Here is an 18774-nt window from a genome sequence, read left to right as displayed (position 1 = left end):
TGTAAAAGTCACAGACACGTTTAATTGTAAAGACGAACACCCGTCATATGAAGAGGATGAAATTATATTACCTCAAATAATTAGAACAAACGAAAACAATAAAAATGACGGAGGCGAGAGTGTCCATGATGATGATGATGATAATGATTATAAAGTCGAGATATGCAAAAAGAAATAGAAGACGACCCGATTTTTTTGTGGTCGACAATATAAAAGATTATCAAATCGACTATTGCTATTCAGTGGAAAATGCGCCAAAAACTTCAACGAAGCAATTAATTCAGAACATTGTGAAGAGTACACCATCAGGCGTAGAACAGTACAAAGCAAAATTTGTTGCTAAGGGGTGCTCTCAGATTTACGGTAAAGAATACTTTTCTACGTTTTCGCCGACCACAAACCTAACGACAATCAGAATTTGAATGCAAGTCGCATCACAATATGACCTAAACTTCCATCAAATGGACGTAAAAAATGCTTATTTGAATGCCCCAATAGACTGTGAAATTTATATTACCCCTCCAGAGGGATTTATAATGAAAAATAAAAATAGCGTGTGGCGACTTAACAAGTCATTATATGGTCTAAAGCAGAGTGCTCAGTGTTGGAACACAGTGTTCCATGATTATATTATTAAACAACAATTTAGACAATGCGCTGTAAACCCCTGTTTATATACCCAACACAAAGACGATAAACTACTGATTTTGGTTTTGTGGGTCAAGGATATTTTAATCGCATCAAATTGTGACATAATGTTGACTGATGTCAAGAAAAAATTAAGTAAAAGATTCAAAATGATCGATCTTTGCAAAATATCCTGGTTTCTGGGGAGAGAATTTACTCAAAGCAAAGGACTTGTTACGATGACTCAATCGAGATACATCGACAAAATACTATTAAAATTTGGAATGGGAGAGTGCAAGAAACGCTCTGCACCGGTCGAAAATTATATTAATAAAAAGTATACACACAGTCTGAAATAATGAATGACACAATATCGCGAAATTATGGGTAGTCTTATATATTTGATGACTGCAACCAGGCCCGACATATGCTATACAGTAACGAAACTGTCACAGAGATTATCACGACCGACAATGAAGGATTTAAACAGAGCTAAACAAGTCCTACGTTATTTAAAAGGAACTAAGGAGCAGAAGTTAGTATTTTGAAAATCAAGAAATCCCCTAAAATTAGAAGGTTTTTCGGATTCAGACTGGGCAAGCGACGAGGATCGCAAGAGTGTATCTGGATATTGTTTCAGACTCTCAGAAAATGGGCCTATTATTTCATGGAAATCTAAAAAGCAACAGATTGTATCTCTCTCTACGTGTGAAGCAGAATTTATCGCGATCACACACACGACCCAGGAAGCACTCTACCTTAAAAATATCCTGAAGACTATTTTAGAGCCAGAATTGATTACAAGCCCCGTGGTAATTAATTGTGATGATCAAGCCAGTATAGTCTTAGCACAGCGCACGGATGATCAATCAAAGATCTAGGCATATGGATATAAAATGCCATTTCGTAGAAAACGAGATAGAGCTACAACGTTTTTCTCAAAACTTGTTGGTGAATTCGACTGAATATTTTTTTCTTTCACTGCCCTGTATGTATATAGATTTCTATATATTAAAAATACAGACCAGCGAAGTTCCACTTATAAGAAGGCTATTACTTTTTTGCATGAATATCAGCGGAAAACCCTAGGGATAATGCTCAGTATATAGATTTCTATATATAAAAAAAGAAGAAAAATAGTCCTGGACAAGACATTAAACTGTATCCATTTTATTTTGTATTAACACTTTAACCTACTAATACTTTTGCTTAGAAAAAAAAATCTTTGTAATTTTCCTTTTTGACGTTTGAATACAATAAAAAATGGCGTCTTTTTAAGTGCTAAAATTCTAAGATCCAAATGATTTCTAATTTTTGGTATGTCTAAGTAAATATAAAAAATATATTTATTTTTGAGCAGAACAAACACCACGGACTTCCCCATTATAAAAAATAGGGAGGATGTTGCAATAGTTTGGGCTTATAATGGGGTATATATTTAATTGCTGCCCACATCGGCAATATTTGGCACAAGGCATGGAAAGTGGGATACCCGCAGGCTCCCCTAAAGGAGGGACACTCCTGCAATTTTAAAAATTGCCTGAGTAACCCCGTCAGCATTCCCCGGTCGGGGCGCCTTAGGCAGCAAGCAATAAACTTGCCCCACCGGAAAGCCCGGTGGCAAGGCCTGGGAGGGTGGACCTCCTAGGTATTACCCAGGCGGTGCACCTCAGTCCAACAGGTGCTGGGCCGGTTCCCTGCCCCTTAACTGTTGGGCTGAGTGTCAAGTGACGAATCCTTGACTGGTACTACCCTGTCTCCCTGCAGCCGAAACCGCTAGGAGACATCCCATCATTAGAGGTTTATAATGGGGTAGATATTTATTTGCTGCCCACCTCAGCAAAATGTGGCACAAGGCCGGAAAGTGGGATACCCGCAGGCTCCCCTAAAGGAGGGACACTCCTGCAATTTTAAAAAATTGCCTGAGTAACCCCGTCGGCATTCCCCGGTCGGGGCGCCTCAGGCAGCAAGCAATAAACTTGCCCCACCGGAAAGCCCGGTGGCAAGGCCTGGGAGGGTGGACCTCCTAGGTATTACCCAGGCGGTGTACCTCAGTCTAACAGGTGCTGGGCCGGTTCCCGGCCCCTCACCTGTTGGGCTGAGTGTCAAGTGACGAATCCTTGACTGGTACTACCCTGTCTCCCTGCAGCCGAAACTGCTAGGAGACATCCCATCATAAGAGGTTTATAATGGGGTATGATCCCACAGAGTCGGACCATTCTATTTATAAACGATGCTTCTAAGAACTGACGAATCAAATTAATTCACGTTCTGCTACAAACCAATCAGGAACCAGAATTGCTTCATAAATATTAAACCTTTTCTGGAGCAATTTCACATGTTCTTTTCCGGGTTTCGACACGGTAAGAATATTTTGTTCTGTGGAACTGTCTACTACAAACAAGTCACCTACCAGGACTTGTGTGTAACAGCGAACCATCTGAAGCTCAAAGTGGCTTACACTTCTACAATATACATACATATATGTGTGATCGTTTATGTATATTCATGTGTAGTTAATTTATTTATTTGTTTATTTTCTATTGTTTTTGTTAGTTTTAAAACTATTTTGTATCGCTATCCTAGAGTAAATTTTATCTTGTGAACACAGTTATTTGCTATTTCTCTTCTACAGTTTAATATAGCAATTTTTTCACGAAGGCATAATCTACATGGGTCGTCTAGGTCCCTACACGTGGTAGCTTGTCTTATTATTTTCCATTCGACTACCGGCGAATATCCGCTTTCTTTGAGTTCCCAGTATTTATTCGCTAGTGTTATTTTTATACGGTGTTTTTTTTATTGTTGAATGTACTTTTGTGGTCATAGTATCGAATTTGGAAATCTAAGGAAGTCATGGCTACGTAATATTTCTTGTTATTCGGGTTTTCTTTCGCAAATATTGTTGCCTGATAAACTACGCTTTTGGTTAGACATTTATTTTGAACTGGGCAAAGTGTGCGGTGTCTACAGTTGCATTTATCTTGTTCGTTATTATTATTTTTATTTATAGTATGGTTGTCTTTGTCCGGGGTTGGTTTATTATTATGATTATGCCGTCATGAAAAAATTGCTATTATTTACTTTAAAGAACCCCAACATCTATTGAACTGTAGAAGAGAAATAGCAAATACCTGTTCACAAGATAAAATTTACTCTAGGATAGCGATACAAAATAGTTTTAAAACTAACAGAAATAATAGAAAATAAACAAATAAATAAATTAAATAAACATGAATATACATAAACGATCACACACATATGTGTATATATATATGTATATATATGTGTGTATATATATATATATATATATATGTACAAATATATATTTATATATAAACTAACAAAAAAACACACTAGCCTAATTTTAAAACAGATCCTTTGTCCGATAAAATGCATGCCCATTGGCTGATAGGAAGGACGCGGTGGATACTAGAAAGCTGATTGGCTAACTAAAATCTCAATAGAAGAGGAGCATATAAAACGATAAACAACCACAGAATTCGCGCACAAGCCTGAGGAGTCCTAGAGGTGATGAAACGCGGAATATTCAGTGTAGCTTAATCGCCATATATATTTTATAAATTACTATATATATATATATATATATATATATATATATATATATATATATATTCAGTGTTTAATAATTTCTAATGTTTTTAATACTCTTGGCAAGTGTTCCCGAACTAGAGCTAAGTAAATGGAGAAAAAGTCGCTGCGCGGTTGGATTCGAATATCATGACCGGCAGGAATTATCATCCCTATATGATGAATGCGTAAGCATGAAACAGTAGTGTTTGTAGGCATGAATGAATAATTATGTAATTATAAACCCTCTTTAGGGTGCGAACTAACTAAGAAAGTCCACAATCGTCTATCCAATATGCACGACTTTCGCACGTGTGTACACTATATTATCAAAATGTGTTCGTCCGAATTCAGCGTTTAATAGTTTTTAAATCCCTTTATTCTGTGGAAATTACTTGGTGGCACTGAAGTAGATGCTTAGCAAACAGGGCAAAATGTCGTATCGTGGTTGGGTCCGAATAGTATGACAGGCAGAAATTATCACCCCTACACTGGTGATTACATCTCATTAATTATTAACTGTATAGATACACATAGTATAAAGGAATAATACGCTATAGAAAAGCACACATTTATTAATTACATATTAAAAGTGTATGTCGTTCATTAAAAATCTATCTCTAATAGAACAATCATGTAAAACAAATGTATTTTTTAAATTTAATTTCATGCTCAACATCGTTTATTGAAAGATTTAATGATTGTTAATTATGCTTATTTGTTTTGTTTTTAAATTCACAGTTAACGAGCATAAAAGGGGCTTCTCTTTGCGATTGTTCCGAATAATCCACGAGATGTCTATTCACGTTATATTTAAACTTCTGCAAACTTATACACTTAGTTGAGCAGGAAACAGACGGAGACCTTAAATTGAACCAGTCAGAGGGATGAAAATATTAGAATAGAGTCTTCCCTGCATCTAAAGACCTCAGTAGTGAATGGGTTTGCTTGTGCTTGATTGATTAAACGTTTTATTGAAGAGTGGGAAAAGACTGATGAAACAGTAATTGAATAGGTTATTTATTTCGCCAGAATTCCTGGATAACAACATAACGGAAGCAATTTTCCAGCTTTAAGGCAAGCAAGAATCGTCTAGACATTTGTTGAAGTGTTTGGATAGAACGAGAACTAACCCAGCAGAGTGTTTTCTTCATTAGTATGGCTAGGATTAAATCATATCCACGCGCCTTGGGGGAGGGTCTAGCTTTATTATGATATCACGAACATGTGAAGTGTGATTTTTAGATTTACAAATGTGGGTTCTACCCACAAAGGAAATTTGTAAGAGAATGGTTTGAGAGATCTAAACTGAAATTTATAGCAACTTTTTGGTTGTTGTATAAGCGACCCCATGCTTCTTGGATTGTGGGGAGTTATTCAGTGTTTATTATTAACAACAATATTATAAATTTAAAAATAAAAATAAGGAGATCCTATTTTCTGCAATCTTGATCACTTCAGTACGCTTTTTTATGATGCAGTTTTTTAATTCTTACAATTATTTAATTCTTACAATTATTTGTATATACCTATGACTATTTGTACTTGACTTTTGGTGGACGAATGGGCGGAATACATGCTGCCTTTGCGCACTAACTGCTGCAAAAGCTGAAGTTATCCATTAGAAAGAGAGTGGCTTGCTATAGTGCTTACGTCTGTGTGCTTCAATGACTGCTTAACTCGATTTAGTTGTATCATTGGCACATTGTTCAACAGGAAGAAACGCATTAGTCCATGGTCTATCTCCGATGTGTTCCTTGACGGCTTCCCAATCAGCGTTTTTAAAGCACCTTGCTATTTTTAGCAACATCACCTGAATCTAGCGTCGAGAACTAAGTGCGATGTAAACCAATATCACAGTGTGATCAGCGTTCCCGATTTGACTATCGGCATTTGTCACACAATTCATTGGATTCTATGGTTAGAAATATATATATATATATATATATATATATATATATATATATATATATATATATATATATATATATATATATATATATATATATATACAGGGTGAACAGAAAGTCCTTGGACCATTTTTAGTTTTAAAATTAAATATTGTTAAAATCACTTTTTCTCTTTTCGAATAAAGTAAGTATTTAGTCTAACTATTGATCTAATTATTTCAACAAAGATATTAAAATAATTTTGTTTAAACTTTCAGAAAAATGAGCAAACGAGAGGCCATAATTCAGCTTCATTGCGCGGGAAGGACAAACTCAGAGATTATTAAGCTCTTGAAAGTGGCTAAATCCACCGAGTACCATGTTTTGAACATATTTAAGGAACTTGGTACATCTGAAGACCGTCCTAGGAGTGGAAGACCTCGCACTGCTCGAACAAAGAAGGTGATTAAAGCTGTCCGAGAGAGGGTAAGGAGGAACCCGAAGAGATCTGCAAGACAAATGGCTAAATACATGAATGTGAGCGTGACCTCGATGAGAACCATCGCAAAAAACGATCTCCAGTTGTCCCTCTACAAGATAAGAAAGAGACAGTACCTCACACCTGCCCAAAAGCACAAGAGACTTGAAAGAGCAACGCTTCTTCTTGAAGAACTGAAGGCTGACACGGCAGAACGAGAGATCGTTTTTTCTGATGAAAAACTCTTCACAATTGAAGCGACTGTTAACAATCAGAACGACAGAGTTTACGCAAAATCTTCAGCAGGCATTGATGACTCCGTAAGAATGATTTTCCGCCGACAAAAGCCGTCTTCCCTCATGGTGTGGGCTGCAGTCTCCAAATCTTGGAAGTCGCCTCTGATTTTCGTGGAGCAGTGGGTTAAGATCAACACAGATCGCTACATTAACGATATTTTGGTTCCAGCATTTGAAGAGATGAAGGGACACTTCAAAGATCAGCCTTTCAACTTCCAACAAGATAGAGCACTATCCCACACCTTCAGAAAAACTCAGGATTGGTGCCAACGTCATTTTCCAAGATTCTGGAGTAAGGATATGTGGCCTCCTGCATCGGCTGATTTGAATCCCATGGATTTTTCGGTGTGGTCTTTGTTGGAGGCAAAGGTCTGTTCTGTTGCTCATCCAAGTGTTGATGCTTTGAAGACATCTCTTCTGAGTGAATGGGCTAAAATACCCCAGGAAACGCTGCGTGCCTCGATTGGTAACTTCAGACAGAGAATTGAACGTCCAATCGAAAGGAAGGGACATCACATTGAAAATAAATAATTTGAATTTATTCTTGGTTTCCTAACTTATAATTTTCATTCATGTTTAATTTATATTTTTGTAATTTTTATTAATAAACCACTTTTGAATTGGTCCAAGGACTTTCTGTTCACCCTGTATAAGTGTGGCTTGCTGATCTTTACGATCATGAAGACGATTCGGTATTGAGACTGTCTGCATTAGGAAATGAGTCATAACGATACTATATACGTTGCTACCACCTGTATCTGTGTAAAAAAGCCAACTAATGTGGAGGACATTAAGATCTCCAAAACTACGCGTTAATATAAAATATTATTTCTATTTTTACTGCAAGAGGCACGGTTGATTAGGATACAGTCCTGGATCGAGAAAGAACGGTGGGTGACATATAAGTAACTACGGCAGTGTTGTAAGCACATACAAGTCAGATCATCTGATCGATGACTGTGCTATCTAGTTAAGGGGGATTATTATTAATTTCATAATTAGAAAATATTTTCATACCCGTAATTAGTAGAGAAGCTACATATACCATTTACATGCATCAAAACATATAAAACATATACTTACACAGTTTAGCTATTATCTCTGAAATTAAAACAATTCGACAAAATAAAAGGTTGTCTTTATATATTCATTTCATGACCTAGCGATATTTTTGCGGAACATTTATTTATTTATTTATTTAAGCTACAGAAATTCTTTCGACGTTGAATTTTACAAACATTTATTTTTTTATAAATTCAAATGAGAACATTTGAATTTTACAAACATTTTTTTATGAATTCAAATGAGAACATTTGAATTTTACAAACGTTTATTTTTTTTTTATAAATTCAAATGAGAACATTTGAAAACTTGAAAATGTTATGAAATAATAAAATCATTTTTATTTACTTTTTTGTTGTTGATGTTTCAAGGCATTTGAAATAGTTTTAATAAATTTTACTTACATTTATTTATAAATTGTAAATAACGCTAAAAATTAGTTTTTGTGAGAGCATTACCGTAAAGCATCAAGTACTTAAAAATGTACAAACATATTTTCGCGCTTTTTTCTGCAAATTTATCAATAATCAGAAGCTCACAGTATTAACGCCGGTGTCCCTAAGGGGTCCATCCTGGGCCCAACTCTTTTCCTGATCTACATTAATGATCTTCCAAATCACATCCTTACATCATTTGTAGACATCTATGCTGACGACACTACCATTTATGGTAGCACATCTAAGACAGTAAACGACCAAGTTCTCTCCAATTCTCTCTACTCTGATCTTGAGCACGTAGTACAATGAAGAAAGGAGTGGCTGGTTACTTTTAATGCATCTAAAACCAAGCTTTTCTCTTTACATCATCAACATTCTGAGCCACATCTGGCATCAATTGAAATTAATGGCTCTCATCTTCAGGAGGCCTCAAGTTTTGACAAGCTTCTGGGCTTGACCTTTACTCCTGATCTGAAATGGAACACGTACATCAAATCTGTTCCCAAGGCCGCTGGAAAAATGGTGGGATCTTTCTATCGATCCGGTAGATATCTCACTGCTGATGCTATTCTCTATCTATATAAGAGCCAGGTACGTCCAATAATGGAATATTGTTGCCACATCTGGGCAGGAGCTGCTAGAAAGGACTTGCCCTGCCTTGATATAGTTCAAAATAGACTTCGTAGCCTCGTAGGAGATGTCCTTTTCTCCTCCTTGCAACCTCTATCTCACAGAAGAGATGTTGCGAGTTTGTCTCTGATGTATCGTTATTTTCATGGAAGATGTTCAACTGAGCTTCAATCTATGCCCCCCTCGCCAAACTTTCACAAGAAACACTCGTCTAGCTGTACATACTGTCAATAATTCCCCCCACTCTTTATCTGTGCCTAAACCTAAACGTAGATTCCATGAACAAAGCTTCTTTCTTAGAACTGCACGCCTGTGGAATTGTCTTCCGTTTTCCTGCTTTCCGGCTGACTACAGTATGGTTGTGTTCAAGTCTAACGTAAATAAGTTCTTGACGAGCCGTTCTATATAAGTTATCAAATTTACAAAATTTTCATTACTAATGATTACTATATTGTCCAATGTCTACTGTACACTCTTTAACCCTTATCCTTGAGTGGCCGCTTGGCCTTGATAAGTGGTGATGCCTATGTAAAAAAACTCTATCAAAATTCTCTCCATCGACAAGTTATCTCTCTATGGAGATGATTCCCAAGTTTGTCTGGCTCATTAAGCTTCAGATTCAAAAAAAATCACTACAGTTGACAACGCTAATAGATTGGATAAGGAAAATGTGCAGCAAGATCACAATATAACTGACGGAATCCCCAAGGTTGTATCTCTGACGTTCAAAAGTTCAAGAGATCCATTGATTTTCGCTTTTCCTAAAGGTTTCACAAAATACTATAATCTCTTCTTTCGGAAAAGCATTTATCTTTTTCTATATCTTCGTCAACTTCACCAAGCTGACAATCATAATTATCATAAAGCAGATTTTACGGCATAAGAAAAGCGTATTTATATGAAAGATCGTGAACTTGTTTAAGTCCCCCAAATATTTCCTAAATCAACCTGTATATGACAGTATTTCCCGTCTTAACTCAGTATCAAACCCTAGCGCTGCATCAGTCAATCCTTTACCATTCACTCGTTTCTGTTTTGCGGACACGACTTTTTTCTATAGAGTTGGTATTATAGGAAAAGTAAATCAATGAATTGTGTTGTTTCTGAAAAAACTCATTTTGTCATTAAGTAATTCCACACCGTCCAAAAAATGGACGATTTTGCTAAAAAATTTTTGGAAATGGTGAAATTTGAACAAAGTCAACAATTACAACTTGAAAAAAAGGTCCAGAGAAGAGGATTTCGCAATGCAGAAACAAACGAAGTGAAACAATTAAATTCAATAAAATATTTCGAGGAAAAACAAGAAGAGAAAAGAAAGAAATGAACGAAAAATATTGGAAAAGCAATTAGATTTAATTAAATTCTTCGAGGAAAAACAGGAAAGTGAAAGGATAGTAATGAATGAACAAATATTGGAATTGATAAAAAATACATTTAGAACAACAAAACCAGTCAGATAAAAAATGGATTTGATAACGCAAGTTTTGATGAATAAGGACAGTGGAGAAGAAACCAGCGCGGCTTTTTCCCAAAATGCGATCTGGTCAGTTATTGATACATTTCACTATGCTTCTGAGGAAGACATAACGTTTGAGGTATATTACAGAATATTTGAAGATATTTTTTAAATTGATTGCAAATCATGGACGGATCAAAAGAATGTTCGTTTATTGCTACGGAAGTTATGTACATTCGAACATAACAAATTCCTGGACTATATTTTACCAAGAAAAACCAACGAATTGTCGTTTGACGAGACAGTCAAACTGTTAATGGAGTTACACTGTCCAAAAAAGACGCCTTTTTCATAAAAGATAGAAATGCATAAATCTTACACGTAAGGAGAGTCAGGACTATACGACTTTTGCGTCTATAGTTAATAAGCACTGTGACGATGTCAAATTGTCGTCATTAACGGCGGACAATTTCAAATGCTTAATATTCACGCAAGGTTTGATAGCCACAAAAGACGCCGATATAAGACGTCGTGGTCTAAATAAATTCGAATTAGAACCTGATCTGACGCTTCAGAAACTGGCTGAAGATTGTCAGCGGTTCGTTGCAATGAAGCAACATTTCCGAAACATAGAAGGAGCAGGTATCGCCCAAATTAAAAAAATACGCTTCAAAAATAAAGGACACCCGCCCGCCTACAATTACCAACAAAGAGACAAAAGGAACTCTTCACAAAATTATCAGGATAGACAAATCCTAGGACTCCTGGTAGCAAATGTGGAGGATCTCATGGGTACAATGCATGTCAGTACTAAAGGAAAATAACATGTGATCTATGCAAGCGAGCAGGGCACAAGGCCTCATATTGCAGAGCGAAAGCATAAAAAATGAGCTACGTAAAAACTGCAAAAATGGACCCTTCACCAAGAGATAACATAAGAAAATATGTTACGGTGAGAATTAGAAATAAAGAAGTAAAACTGCAGCTCGATTGAGGGTCGGATTTATTAATTATAAATTTTCACACGTAGAAGAGAATAGGAAAGAGCATGGCGACAAAGACGAATAAAGTCGCAAGATCGGTAAATGGTGAAAAAATAAATTTTGAGGGTGAGCTATCAATGTGTCACTAAAAAGAACGACGAAAAGCTAAAAGTTTTCGTTCTAAGGAACGCAACGAACTTATTCGGGACCGATTGGATTCAGGAATTTGAATTATGGGACTCGCCAATGAGTGATTTTTGTCACAAAGTCGAAAACCTAAAGGCTGAAGCCGACAAACTCCAAAAAGGATATCAAAGAATCTTTCCCAAGTGTTTTCTCTGAAAAGTTTTGATGCTGCACAAAAATAAAGGCGAGATTCGAATTGCGTGACGAAGAAAACTAGTATTTAAAAAAAAGCCACGGAGCGTACCTTCACTTCTAGGAAAAATTGAAAAATAATTGGAAAGACTAGTTAACAGTGAGATTTTGGCCCCTATTAACTATAGTGAGTTGGCAGCTCCCACCGTATACGTGAAAAAAATCTAAAGAGATTAGGGTATGCGCGGAGATCTCGACCAGATTGAATGCGGCGCTCAAGAATTATTACTACCCATTACCAAACACAAACGAAATATTCGCTAAATTAAATGCCGGAATTTTTTTTTCCAAAATAGACTTAAACGAAGCGTACCTACAAATACCAGTAGAGGAAGATAGCTCGAGACTTTTGTGTATTTCAACGCACAAAGGACTTTATAAATTCAATAGATTAACATTTGGTATAAAAGTAGCACCTGTAATTTCCCGACAGGTAATTGATACTTTGATTAGCGGTTTAGATTTCGCAATAGGCTATCTCGACGATATTCTTATGCGTAATCAAAATGTTGAAATGTATTTCAAGTGTTTGACAAAATAAAAGATCACGGTTTCACATTGAAGGAAGCTAAATGCGATTTCGTTTTGAAACGAACTAAATACCTGGGTCATATAATAGGTAAAAACGGGAGAGAATCCTATCCAGATAGGGTCCACAGCTATAAAAGACATGCCAGAACCTCATAATATAACTACATTGCAGATTTTTTTAGGGCTCGCGAACTATTACTATACATGTATTAATTTCGTGCGACATTGAATGTATTATTAAAAAGGGGGCTGGACGCCAGAGTGCCAGGCAGCGTAAAAGAAATTAAACGAAACGAGTAATAAGAAATTAATGTCAGATTTATCCCTAACTCATTTCAATCCAAACCAAGAGATTATTGTCGCAACTGACACAAGTTCTTATGGGATCGGGGTGTGCATTTTACACAAGATGCCCGATGGGTTCACTAAGCAGGGTCAAGAACTGCCTGCTGAGAAGAATTACTCCCAAATCGAAGAGGAAGTACTGGGGATCATATTTTGTGTTACAAGACTGACTTTTACACAGTCGTAAATTTAAATTACAAACTGACCATAAGCCGCTTATAACCATATTTGACTCTAAAAAAGGTCTGCCAACTTACACAGCCAACAGACTGCAAAGATGGGGAACCATTCTACTGAATTTCGATTTCAGTATGGAATTTCTTACATCTGCGAAGTTAAGTCAGGCAGGCTGATTGTCGCGATTGATCCCGAAATCAGGGAAACCGCTGGAAGACACAGTAATAGCGTCACTACAAAGTGAAAACGACTATAGACATATACTATACAACACGATCAAGGAACTACCAGTCACTATGGAGGATATAATAAGGGAGGCTGGAGAAGATTGTTTCATCAAAGAAACGAAACACTAAATCAAATGAATCGGCATCGGAAGCTTATGCTATATGCAAAGAGGTACTGTTGCACAGAGAAAGACTAGTAATCTCAGCTATACTACAATAGAAAATTCTAAAGGATTTCCATACGAAGTACCCTGGGGCTACGCGAATGAAGATCCTCATGAGGTCCTAAGTTTACTGGAAGAATATGGACACTGATATAAAAGGCACGATAAAGTCGTGTAAGAGATGCGAATTGGCTGCAAAAGCGCTCCGAATACAATTTAGCCTATGGCCTAAAGCGGACCACCTATGGCAAAGAATACACGTAGATTACGCTGGCCCACTGGATGCAAACTATTATTTAATAGTGGTAGGCAGTTTTTCAAAATGACCTGAGGTATTTAACTAGGTTTGGTGTGGTTCATTGTCTAGTGGCAGACAATGGCACACAATTCACTTCAGCAGATTTTAAAAGTTTCTGCGAGGATTTCCAGGTTAACCACATAACGACGCCAACCTATCATCCCCGATCGAACTGTCAGGCAGTGAGATTTGTAGACACACTGAAAAGAGCCCTGAAGAAGGCTAAAGGAATTCTTTCAGAAAAGGCGCTACAACATTTTTTACAAGTTTACCGAATTACATCAAATGAAGACACTCCATGGAAGTTAATGTTCGCGAGGAAAATTAGGCCGGTCTTTAAAAAACTCTTGCCCAAACAGGTAAAACCGCCAAATACTATAGTTCCTAAAAAAGGTATTTACCTGGTGAAAATGTATTTTTGCAGATACACAAAAATAATAGTACGATGTGGGAACTAGGAAAGGTCCAGGAAAAGATCGGGTCGGTGGTCACGTGTTTTTACTGGTAATATAATGCAAGTTTACTTTTAAGGTTGTCAATAACTTGCAATTATATTTGATAAGAGACACGCACGTTCTCGAATTACATTGAGAAAAGCAGCACCATGTGTTATTATATCAATCACGAATAAAATATTTTCGTTTCCCTTTCGTTTACCTGCTCAATTCTATTTTGTAATTTTGAACGTTGCATGTAATTCAGTGGCCAGTAGGAAAGGTCTGTTCATTTCTCATAAAATCCATCTGATCAATATTCTCAATCTCTCGTAAATGCCGATAAGATAACAATATTTGGTCGAGTAGAACATCATTGCACAGATAAAAATATAGCAGCAAACTCAATTTAAAACATGAAAACGTAGAATTATATGCTTAAGTGTTATTGTCTTATTTTTTGTAACCAGGAGCCTGTGTTTACATACGTGAAGAGAGTATTCATTCCATTAAATAGTAATTATATTAAAAAAAGTCTTCATCCGACTAATTTGAGTTTGCTTTAAAGAAAAAGGCGCCAGCAAAAGATTGAAATAAAACTGTTGGCTCTAAGTTTTTGCTTCAGCCAATGAATGGGATGGTTTGTCACACATACAAAATAGATTCAACGATGACCGGCATTTGTATAAGAAGCAACATCGATATTTATTGCACCACTTGTCCACTTATGTCTGCAAATGTGTTATTGGTTCGCTTTAAAATGCCTTCTTACTTATTTATGCATATCAGTATAATAATGTTAACACAATCACACCTCATCTCTGGTAACTGGACTATATATATATATATATATATATATATATATATATATATATATATATATAACACCTCTTTCCTTCTAAAATTATCAAGTCTCTTTTTGGAGATCGAGAGTGCAGTTAATATATTGATTGTATTTTATCAGTTTAGAGGTTACGAGATGATTGGCATTTATCGATTAACAACACACAGGGATTATTCGATTGATCTTGAATTCCATGGAAGTAGAAGTCATATCAATAATCCAGAATCAGTCACGAAAATTAGCATTATGTTCGGGTTTTTAATAATATAAGAAGCAAAGAGAAAAAAGAAGGAAAGAGAGCGTATGAAAGAGTTGGGAAGTAAATAGGTGCATGAGAGACAAAAGACAATATATATTGAAAAAAAGAGAGAGAAAGAGAGAAAATATAAAAACGCCTATTATTTCATGTATATAATAATCTACATGTTCTTTTTGTAGTTAATCTATGCATTACACTTTGAGAAATGGCAAATGCGATTGTTGTTTCGAATATAATTATTAAAATATATTATTTCGTAATAGCGTGAAAAAAACATTAGTAGTAATTTTGAAATGTAGTATTTCCTCACCGTAGTTACAATTCAGCGAAAGGTTACGTATGAAAATAAATCAAGACTGTTACTTCAAATGTGAATTAATTATTTGTATTGAACTAGATAGCACAGTACTTTTGGAGCATTTATCAGTACCTATTAAATCATCCTATATGGGCGAGTTCTAGATTAAAATAAAAATGGCAGAATGTAAATAAACTCATCTTTGCTGCTGGTTACTGTTTTTCCTGTTCAAAGATCTGCTTTTGCACTATCCAGAAAAATATCAGTTGATCACAACATATTTGTCGATGAAATGTTTTTATCATTCCGAAGAATTTTTGCAGGTTTATTAGTCTCTATATATTTGCTATGTATATATGACAATATATACTTTTTGGGGGGTAATTGCGCCAAGTCCGGGGTAATTGCACCAACTAGCAGAACGTGCTCTTTTAGCAACAATGCAAATAAAGAAAACGTTTTTACTTGGCGCAATTAAGGTACGAGATATATATATATATATATGATAAAAATAATGGAAATAGTATTCCGACAAAATAGAGAAAATAAAAAGGAACAAACCGTATTATGTGTTCATCAACGTTTCGTCTTTATTTCGAGACTTCCTCTGGATAAATGAGATTAAGAAACCAAAAAATATACCAGTACAAAATATTTGAAAATGTTTCACGTGCACAGTGTGACGCAGTTCTATTTCAGAGAAACGGAAAAATGATGTTGGAAATTCAAAAAAAGGAGGGGGAGGGCTGGCGCTGTTAAAGAGAAGGAAATTTTAGTGACGTCATATAGTCGTTAATGTAATTTTAAAACTATGAACGCAAGTTTATATTCTTATTGGGAAAAAAGATATATCTGTTGAAATTTAAATATAAGTTTGTAACAGAAATGAAATGAGTATTTTTTATGTAATTTATTGATTGAGATTATGTGTTTATTATTACAGGGGATGCTGAATGGTGTGAGAAAGTTAACCTGTGTCCACAGTTAAATAATGTCCTTTTAATAAAAGTTTACTTATTAGTGGCGCTATGTTATAGACACCTCCACGTTGTTTAATAGTGCTTGAAATTGCGATAAGCGCAGATTCAAGAAGTCTCCGGCGCGGTTTATTTGCAATAAATTTAACCACTTTTGTTTGTTTAAAGTCAAAGGTGTGGTATTGTTGCAATGAATGAGATAATAATGCACTTAGAGAATTGCTATTTTTTATATCTTTTTTGTGTTCATTGAGCCTTTTTTTCCCCATTTACGCTGAGTTTCACCAACGTATTTATGATGGCAATTATGGCACAGAATAGTGCATATACCTCCATCGGAAACTGGTTTGTTATAGAGATCTTTCGTAGTTTTTAATATATGTCTTATGGTTAGTGATGTGGTTTGTACGATAGGAATTTTTAGTTTGTTTAGTGTGTTATAGATTATTGCATTATTGGTGTGTGTAGGTAAAAGAAGATGTCTGTTTATGAGAGAAAGGTCTGGTGTGTATGATTTTTTATTATTATTTATTCTGGAAAATATTTGTGTGGCTTTTCTCTTAACATTCAATATGAAATATGTCGGATATTGCAAGGTTTTCAAAATGTTTGTAAGGTATTTTAATTCTTTGTCCAGATATTCAGGACTGCAAATTCTGAAAGCGCGTAAGAAGAAACCAATTATCATCCCTGTTCTTATTTTATTGTTATGGTGTGAATAGAAATGTATGTAATCGTTTTTGTGTGTAGGTTTGAACTTTGAAGGATAGTGTATTATTGGATTTTATTATAAGTATGTCAAGAAAAGGTAATGAGTTATTGTTTTCTGTTTCATAGGTAAACTTTATGGAAGGTTCGACTGAGTTTAATTTGTCTCTAATGATATTTATGCGCGTATTTTCACGAAGAAAAATTAAGATGTCGTCAATGTATCTGAAATACTCTGTGTTTGGAGGTAATCTGAATTTAAAAGGACCGGATTCTAGGAATTCTAAGAAAAGGCAAGCTAATACTCCACTAGGAAGACCAAAATTTTGTTTATATAAATTTTTATTGAAGTGAAAGTAAGTCATGTTAGTTATAAGTCTAATGATTTTTATAAGAGTGTCGGGAGGAAAAGGTAAGCTAATGTTAGATTTTTTTAAATGTTTAAGGAGTAAATTCAAGCATTTTTTAATGGGGGGCATTAGTATATAATGATGTTATATCTAAGCTGTGTATAGTTTTGTTTTGTACGTTAATGTTTTTTTATTTTGTTCAGTAAATCTTCGGAGTTCTTTATGTGGGAGGTGCTGACAGTGTCTAGTATTTCAAATAAACCGCGCCGGAGACTTCTTGAATCTGCGCTTATCGCAATTTCAAGCACTATTAAACAACGTGGAGGTTTCTATAACATAGCGCCACTAATAAGTAAACTTTTATTAAAAGAACATTATTTAACTGTGGACACAGGTTAACTTTCTCACACCATTCAGCACCCCCTGTAATAATTAACACATAATCTCAATCAATAAATTACATAAAAAACACGCATTTCATTTCTGATACAAACTTCTTATATGTCCCTCAGTCCTCATTTTTTAAATGAGTGATTTTTCGGACAAAGGGAGAAGAAGAAGATGTTTTCTAGGTTGGCAGTATTTTTGCGAACAGTTGGCTGAGATGGCGGAAATTTTCTGTTTCTATGTCTATCCTTGTAGCCATGTCACTAGTAAGGGTGCTGGAGGTAAACGTTTTGTCTGGGCTGACGTTATCCGCCTGATAGTCAGGGACCCGAACCTTGGATTAACCACTAAGGAGGCTGTCCTATCAGCAGGTGCAAAGTACTGGGGCTGCTGTATTGCCATTTGGTGAATGGATTCTGGACCATGCAGTAGCTTCTGGTGGGGCCTCTCGATGCCATACTAGTGGGTAATTGTTACGGCTTTACCTTATCATTAGCTACAAAAAAAAATTCTTCGTTTCTTTTTCTCTCTTAATTTCCCCTCTCTGTAGTGCTCTAAGTAAATCTGTCGACCTAGTCCACGAATTCCTAAATTTCATCATGACAAGTTTCAAGAAAAAATACACGATTAAACCCGGTTCTCCAACTTCCAACGTAGACCCCTACTACCATGTCTCCTTCTCCAACATCAGGGGTCTTCGTTCTAACCTTCCAGAGGTTGAAACCCAATTACAGGAGACTAAACCAGACCTTTTATTTTTAAGTGAAACTGGCATTGGACAGGCTATTTCCCTAGATGAGTTTGCAATTTCAGGATACTCTAACTTAACTTCTAAATCTGACCCCCAAGATCGCCATGGGCATGGAATATGTGCCTATATTAGGGATAGCTTTCCATGTGGTAGGGACATCTCCAGGGAAGATCCTAACTTACCCTATATGTGCT

The sequence above is a fragment of the Euprymna scolopes genome, chromosome 19 (genome assembly GCF_053919585.1).
Source record: "Euprymna scolopes isolate OS-2025 chromosome 19, ASM5391958v1, whole genome shotgun sequence".
In the NCBI taxonomy this organism is placed as follows: Eukaryota; Metazoa; Mollusca; class Cephalopoda; order Sepiida; family Sepiolidae; genus Euprymna; species Euprymna scolopes.
Note: the sequence above shows the minus strand (reverse complement) of the source record.